General features: G+C 40.8%; 1 long non-coding RNA gene across 1 annotated transcript; it reads right to left on the bottom strand.

Annotated features, from left to right (window-relative positions):
• Positions 1-4,894: 4,894 nt before the first annotated feature.
• On the bottom strand, positions 4,895-7,140 carry LOC127326065 (uncharacterized). The gene is made up of 4 exons (XR_007867562.2): positions 6,724-7,140; positions 6,499-6,638; positions 5,468-5,544; positions 4,895-4,952 (listed from the first exon to the last, which is right to left on the bottom strand). It is a non-coding gene; the product is annotated as an uncharacterized lncRNA (long non-coding RNA).
• Between the last annotated feature and the right edge of the window lie 212 nt (positions 7,141-7,352).

Below are 7,352 nucleotides of genomic sequence, written 5' to 3'. Positions count from 1 at the left end.
GAAGAATCGGAAGCCCAAATTATTATTAAGGAAAGCTAGAGTTGTATTAGGAGATAATATTTTTAATCTTGCGGGATGAGTTGGAAACCCTCCCGGACTCTGTAACTTGTACATTACGAATCCCTCGGCTCCACCTCCTATATAAGGGGGAGTCGAGGGACAAAGAAAGTATCGAGTCATTGTCTCACAAACCCTAGTTTTCATATTGTCGAGTACTTTTCGGCTGAAACCTTCGAGATCTACTTGCCCTCTACTTCTAACTAAACCCTAGTCTACAACCCGTAGGCATTGATAAGTTAATCCCTTGTCAGGTACAACATCACAATCAACAAAATCAGAATATGTACCAATAGTAAAATGCACACGTGTAGTTCTTGTTACCTTGAGCTTCCGAGAGCTCTCAAACCATTGAATGTAGTATGGATGTGTGCGCTGTCTTGTAGAGAGAGAAAGCTTCTCCACCATGTCAACGCTGGCCAGATTATTGCAGCTCCCTCCATCAATGATGATCCTTATAGCTCGCTCTTTTACAACGCCTCTTGTTTGAAATAGATTGTGGCGTTGATCATGCTTAGCTTTGCTCAATTGCACGCTCAACACATGTTGTGCAACTAAGCTCCTGTACTGGTTAGCAGTGTCAGCATCCATTACCTCTATATCTCTCTCAGAATCAGAATTGGCACCATCACGTGCAGCAATAAGGGCCAATGTATCTTCATCAAAGTCACTTGCAAAATCATATTCTCCATCTTCACGCACCAATATCACACGCTTTGTTCTGCATTCTCTCTCTATGTGACCAAATCCCAAGCATTTGCGACATTGAATGTCGCGCGTCTTCCCTGTGGAGGCCATGGAAGAACTCCGAAGAGGACCAGCAGATGGTGGTGGAGTAGCAGCAGGTGGTGCTCGTGATGCAGGCGCGGTGTACTTGGAGGTAGTAGGTGCTGGTGTAGTCCCACAAGATGGTGGCGCTGATTGTCGCGGAGACCACGACGATGTACGACCTGCAGAAATATTAGCTCTTCTCCATGGTGGTTGTCGATCCTGCACTTCACGTTCAGCTTTGCAAGCAAGATGAAACAAGCGAGTAATAGTGTTGTACTCCTTATAATCTAAAACTAGTTGATTCTCCGCGCGTTGCTGCGTACATTTGAGATGATTTTCATAAACGTCAATGGCATTGCTGCAGGACATTAGTGCAACACATAAAGAGATGTAAAAGGTGTGTTCAAGTTAATCGTTTAATCAAAAATATTAGAATAAAGCCCAATTAATCAGGGAATATGGATGAAAGCAACCTTGAGTAAGCTCCAATAGTTGCATCGCAACATTAAAAAATGCAAACACAACTTCGTTCATACACTCCCTCAAAGATAAATTGCGTGCATAATTCCGTAGCACAAAGAAACTCCTGATTCAGTGAACCCCTAATCTTATTTCCTGATTTCAAACACAAACAATAGTACGTACTATTAGTAGAAATACAACATGCTAAGGGATGAAATTAATAAATTAAATTAGACTTGATGGGCAAGATAATAACCATTCGTTTAACTTGTTGTCATTTGCAGCGATGACTATTCAGGAGACGTATTCAGCAAGGATACATGTGTACAATGTACTTGCGGATTGACTTCGACCTTCCACGTGCTTGATACATGGCAGCTTCGCAGGTGTCCGATGGTCTGTCGTGTCGTCCGGCAGGGGATGTCCGCATGGATTCAGCCCTGCACTTTTAGACGCCCCGATGCAGTTAGTACTTAATCTGAACTAGCAAATGAAGACGCGGCGGCACGCCGCGCCAGATCGTTGGAATTGCTTTTGATTATTTGGATTTCAGTGGTGTAATATACTAAGTGATGTGGTTGCGCTCTGAGCATGCATGACATTTCTAGGAGATGGTAGTGGTCATACTCTTGTTTGGAACAAAGAAGGACGAACTTTTTATTTATTTTATTGTTACACATCGGTACAGATGAACTAAAACAAATGGACTTAAAATGTACTAGCAAGGTTTGGGCGCGGCGGCACGCCGCGCTGAATGTGCCTTAGAAAAAATGATGGTGTCCTTTTCTTAAGAGTGTGTCCTTCACTAATGTTCAAACTGAAGTACATTATGGGTGTATTAACGTGCAGATTAGCTGGTAAGTTTATATCTCGTCAAAAAATTCATTACACCATCAAACATGAACAAAATAGTACAATTCAATTTAAAACAAGACATACACTTGGTAATAAGAATAACCAGAGAGTAAAAACAGTAGAACAGATGCCAGGACAATCATCTTGAATCTTTCTGCTTGGTTCGATTTCCTTGCCTTCGCCTATTGTGTTATGAGATAGTGGCACTGGTGAGCTCCCTGTGGAAGGCTCAGCTTTGCCATCATCTGGGCAGCCGTTGTATATCCAATCGAGGAGACACTCTCCTTCTTTCTATATCTCATTGCTTCTGATATGCAGCATAGATGGCTCATGCGGCTTTCATATCTAAGTTTGAGCCTCTATATGCTTCTTCTTTGGTCTTCGGCCTGAGCTCGCCTATTCAAATCAAGGCCACAACTGAAACTTCGTAAAAAAAATGTGTTTTTAGAACTACTTTAGAAGGTCACAAAGCTGCAAATCTATACTATATATTAAAGACAGAAGAAATCAGGAGCTCACAGCAATCCACCGAACGGCACTGTAGAGACCCATATTTATATATAGATGGAAAAATAGGTAACTTACAAAGATTCAGTTGCAAGAAATGAATAAAACACCTTTTACATAGCAGTTAATAAAAGATCATACCAAAAACGTGTGGGAGATATGATATTTTCATTCATCTTTCACTCTCCGGTGAGAAGGCAAATATTTAGCTTGTCTTCCATATTCAGCTCTGCAACATGACATCAACTGTAGCAGGCAACAAATTTCTTTACAAAATTATGTAGTTGAAGCTAGCAGAACAAATAAGTGGTCTACAGATCTCTTGCGTAACCATCTCCAAGATATTGTTGTAAAGTTTCAACTTCGTTCCACACCCAACCCTTTGGCTAACATTTCGGTTCCACAATCTATTGTGTTTTCTCTAGCTCAATAGAAGGTTTCTCATTGTGAGATTTAATGAAGCAAAACAATGAAAATTCTCATGTCTTGACTAAGTTAAGCAAAAAACTGAACCTATAAAATTTCATATTTGCTCAATTCCAGAATACTCTGTGTGGAAGATATCTATATCCCTCATGTGTATTATCACCTTAGTTTTTTACAGTTTCAAAAACATCATAACCTGAACGGTGAAAAACCAGTGAGTTGTATCTAAATCTTAATCATTTATGTGTTCCTATACTGTTTATTTAAAAAGTATTTCACTGAAGTCCACAATGTCTGGCCTAATACTACCTCTGCAATGCCCCAAAACAACTGCTGAGTTCTTAAACAACCATATTTGATGATTTGTTGGCTAGATATGACAACATGCTAACTTTACTGTCAACATGGTATATGGTATGTATGTGTATGTCAAATAGTAATACACACATTCGTATATCTGGACCACATGTCGCAAAAACAATATCTTGGGACTGAAATACGGATGAATCATTCTCTTAGAGAATGAATATGTAAACTCACACTGAGAAAACTATTTCTAACTAAACTGCCAAAGATATGCATCCCCAAGTCTGACAGGTCGCAAATATAGCTGCGTGTACTTCATGTATGATAGAATCTAAGTACACCACATGCAGCCCCCATAATGCTCACATGTAGTAAATACACATCACACTTGAACTTTAAGTAATAATTGATCTCTTTTTTGCGTGAGTGCCCTGAACCAAAGCACCGAGGAGAAAGATGAACAAAACAATAGGATGCAGGAAGTTGGATTTGTTAACAATACTGATTGCATAGAGTTGAAGCAGGAGAAGTAAATCATCCTAGAAACAAACTTAAGAAGCAACATAAAAAGGTGAAAATAAGGTCGGAAAAATCAAGTTATATGCTTAACCCATCATGCATGAACATCAGCATTTTCCAGCATGTTGTACCACCTCCAAACTGTCCAAAGAAGTTAACTAAGAAAATCAATGAAGAAGAAAAATCAGTGGATTGAACCAGAGCAACTTGTGTAGTTTCAGTTCGAATGGCTCGTCCTTAATGTGTTTCTCGTCTAGAACACTTGATAACACACAATGCTCTTTGAAATTTCCTTTAGGCAGGTGGACTCTTTTACTTTATGGATGTATTTTTGTGGAACATGCTTAGATCCGATTTACACCAAAGAACAACACAAATGGTAAGAGATTAGATTCTGAGGTAATTAAGTATTCCTTTGGAGGAAGAGTGTCATAAGACACTTCAGTGTAGTCAAATCAGCTTCTCACTGTTAATGACATGTTTTCCTTGGATATGATAGAATTTTCCCAAAAAGAACTGGAGGAAACAACATATCTGTTCAATTTAGGATCTGAATCAAAAAAATCCATTTACACAAATAACCAAGGGGCATGGGAAAAAGAAGATCTTTTATGAACTGAGAAATGAAAGATGCTTTATCTTTCAAGGCTACCTTATTTGCTGCAGGCGTAGCTAGATGGGTTATCTGGTAATTAAGAACCTTTTGTTTTCTTGGAACCCGAGTGCGGACCTGTGCAATTGTGCAATCCTATCCTCCTTAAAATCATAGGTCATGACCTAAGTCAGAAAATGTGCAGAGTTGCAGATTAGCTAACTATATGACGTTCCGATTTTATTTGGAGTACAAAAATGCCAAGCCTGTAATAGGTGAAAGAAGGTTTCTGCAGAAAGTCTCAAGGAAAGGCATCAAACTTACAGATACATTTTGTGGGTATGTTCGAGTGAATTTCTGAAACAACAAACACTTCAAAACTGAAACAACAAACACTTCAAAACTATATCATGCATGTTCCTCAGTGAGTCCCCGATCCTTACATTATCACCATTTCCTATGCAAGCAGTAAAACCAATGAGAAGCTCTTTATGGATGGTTGGAAAAATAAGCAACAAACTTGTACTGGATGCATAAACAGAAGTGATAATACTGCACTAAGATAAGAAAGTAAACACTATAAAACATGAAATATCCTGTATGGCGTGCAACTACAAAGATCAGCATTCAAGTTGCAGGAAATTGTGATATGCTGATAAAGTGATGATATTGAGTTATAGATCATTTACGTGGTAGGCTCTAAAATGTTGATGGGTAATGATACCATCTCTCCAAATATTTGACATTTTGCCTTTTGCAAATTATAATAGTGAATAATCATGAACATAAAAAAGGTAAATCACAAATACAGGTGGCAGGCTATGTAGACTATATATATTCCTAAAAATGTTATATAGCAAACATAACTGAAACGTCAACTTGTATGTTCAACTACATGGAATTCCTTTGCATCATTTTTTCTTGCTTTGAACAAACAGTGAAAGAAAATAGATGAAGAATGAATGTATATACCTGAATTCAGCACCACATATGATGGTCACTTCACCTTCTTTTACAGGTCAGTACACACACAATCAAGCATTGCCAATCTGAGCAAAAGGAAAAAAAATACAATCTTTATAAAGGGAAAAAGTATTTAGAGACAATAATAAGGAAAATGGGCACAATTCTGGTAGAACAGTGCTTAAAAGCTTCTGAACAAATATCAGTATTTGCACAATTATTATATAAGATCTACAGATTTCCTACCCACACAGTGCCTGTCGGCAAACAATTATTTGCATCATCGTGTGAAAATTTATCAGTGCACACAATTAGCAAAAACGAAACTATAGGATGGTAAGCAAAACTAAGATTCGAAATAATTACCTATCTCTACTTTGACTATATTTTGTTTCACAGGTTGAGCTAATTTATATCCTTTTATCTAAACAAGGGTTTTTCTATCTCCAGTTCCTTCAAAAATGGTAAGATTTAATAAATACCATCGAGTACCGAGAGCATATTGCCCAACAGCTAGAAATAATGAGAATGCAGATGAAGGGAGAACGATTGGAGCTGGGAAGAAAATAACATGTTCTTGGATGGATAAAGCGCATCATGGTCTCAATCTAGTCCTTGTGTAAGTTGTTCAAGGCGAGGCCTAGCCCCGGCTCCTTGCAGCAGTCCATGTTGGCATGTACTGCTCCAAATTGCCGGTCACACCTACTATCTGAGCAGTATTCGAGTAATAATATGGAAACAACTTTGCTGCATTGGGAGGCTTACCAGATTCAATTCAAACAGATTAGACTCCACACATCAAATTCCAGATTGCTGAACTCAGCTACAACTTCTTCTTATCTAGATTTATCATGATACAGTGTCATAGTCACGCAAGAACTACAAAATTTCTGACTTGACTGTGTGTACAACATGGCCAAACTAACTTTTCAGACCAAGGAACCCAGATTGCCTACTGTAGAGATCAACCAAGCCGTGCAAATTGGCAAGACCCATCAAAGATCCTAGAGGGGGCCAAGAAACAGATCAGAGATGCGGACCTGGTGGATAGGGGGATACATGGAGCTGGTGCAGACCGGATACTGGAGGCTGGTCGCCGGGGGGATCAGCAACCCGACGTTCACGCATCCCGCGTCCGTGCCTAGAGACCACCTACTCGCGCGGATCTTATTGAGGGTGACTTTCACAACGGCCAGTGGCGACAAAATCAGATTCTGGATCAACGAATTGTTGTTGAGAGGAAGAAATAAGTAGGGTATATGTACCAAGCCGTAGGTTCCGTCGCCGATTTGATCGACATCCTCGAAGTAGTGGAGGCTGCGGGAGGGAGGACGGCGATGTAGGCATGTGGGCGTCGCGGGCAGCGCGGCGCGTGCAATCACCACCACGGGCACATCCACCAGCAGCACCTCCACCACCACGAAGCCGAGCGAAGACCTATGAGACGGAGGAGGAGAAGGCATGGCCGACGCGGGCAGCGCTCGCAGTCGTCGCCCCGTTGGACTCTGGCTGCGCGGCCCAAGGTTGCTGCAACACCACAAAGGGATAGGCCCTCAGCGCCATTCAGTGCACGCCTGCACCACCATTGTCACAGCCCGCCGCGCCAGGCGCCCCCACGGGCCGCGCCGCCCTTATGGACGCCGGGAGAGGCCAGGAACAGAGACGATTGGGGACTTGGGGAAATGTCGAGAGAGGCCACGTGGGGAGACAAAACAGAGATAGCTAAAGCGGTTCTGTACGTGGCTATAGGCACCCAAATAGAAGACCAACCTAAATACCAAAGGAAGTGAAACTACCACCGAAAATTCCTAGGGGAACCAAAATTACACACAGAAGAAACCCTTCGGTAATCAATCAACTCAAACAGTAGACGTGTCAACCTGAGGTTAATTCA

Source organism: Lolium perenne, chromosome 6 (assembly GCF_019359855.2).
Source record: "Lolium perenne isolate Kyuss_39 chromosome 6, Kyuss_2.0, whole genome shotgun sequence".
NCBI lineage: Eukaryota > Viridiplantae > Streptophyta > Magnoliopsida > Poales > Poaceae > Lolium > Lolium perenne.
The sequence above is the reverse complement of the archived record's forward strand: the minus strand, read 5'-3'. Positions and strand labels throughout refer to the sequence as shown.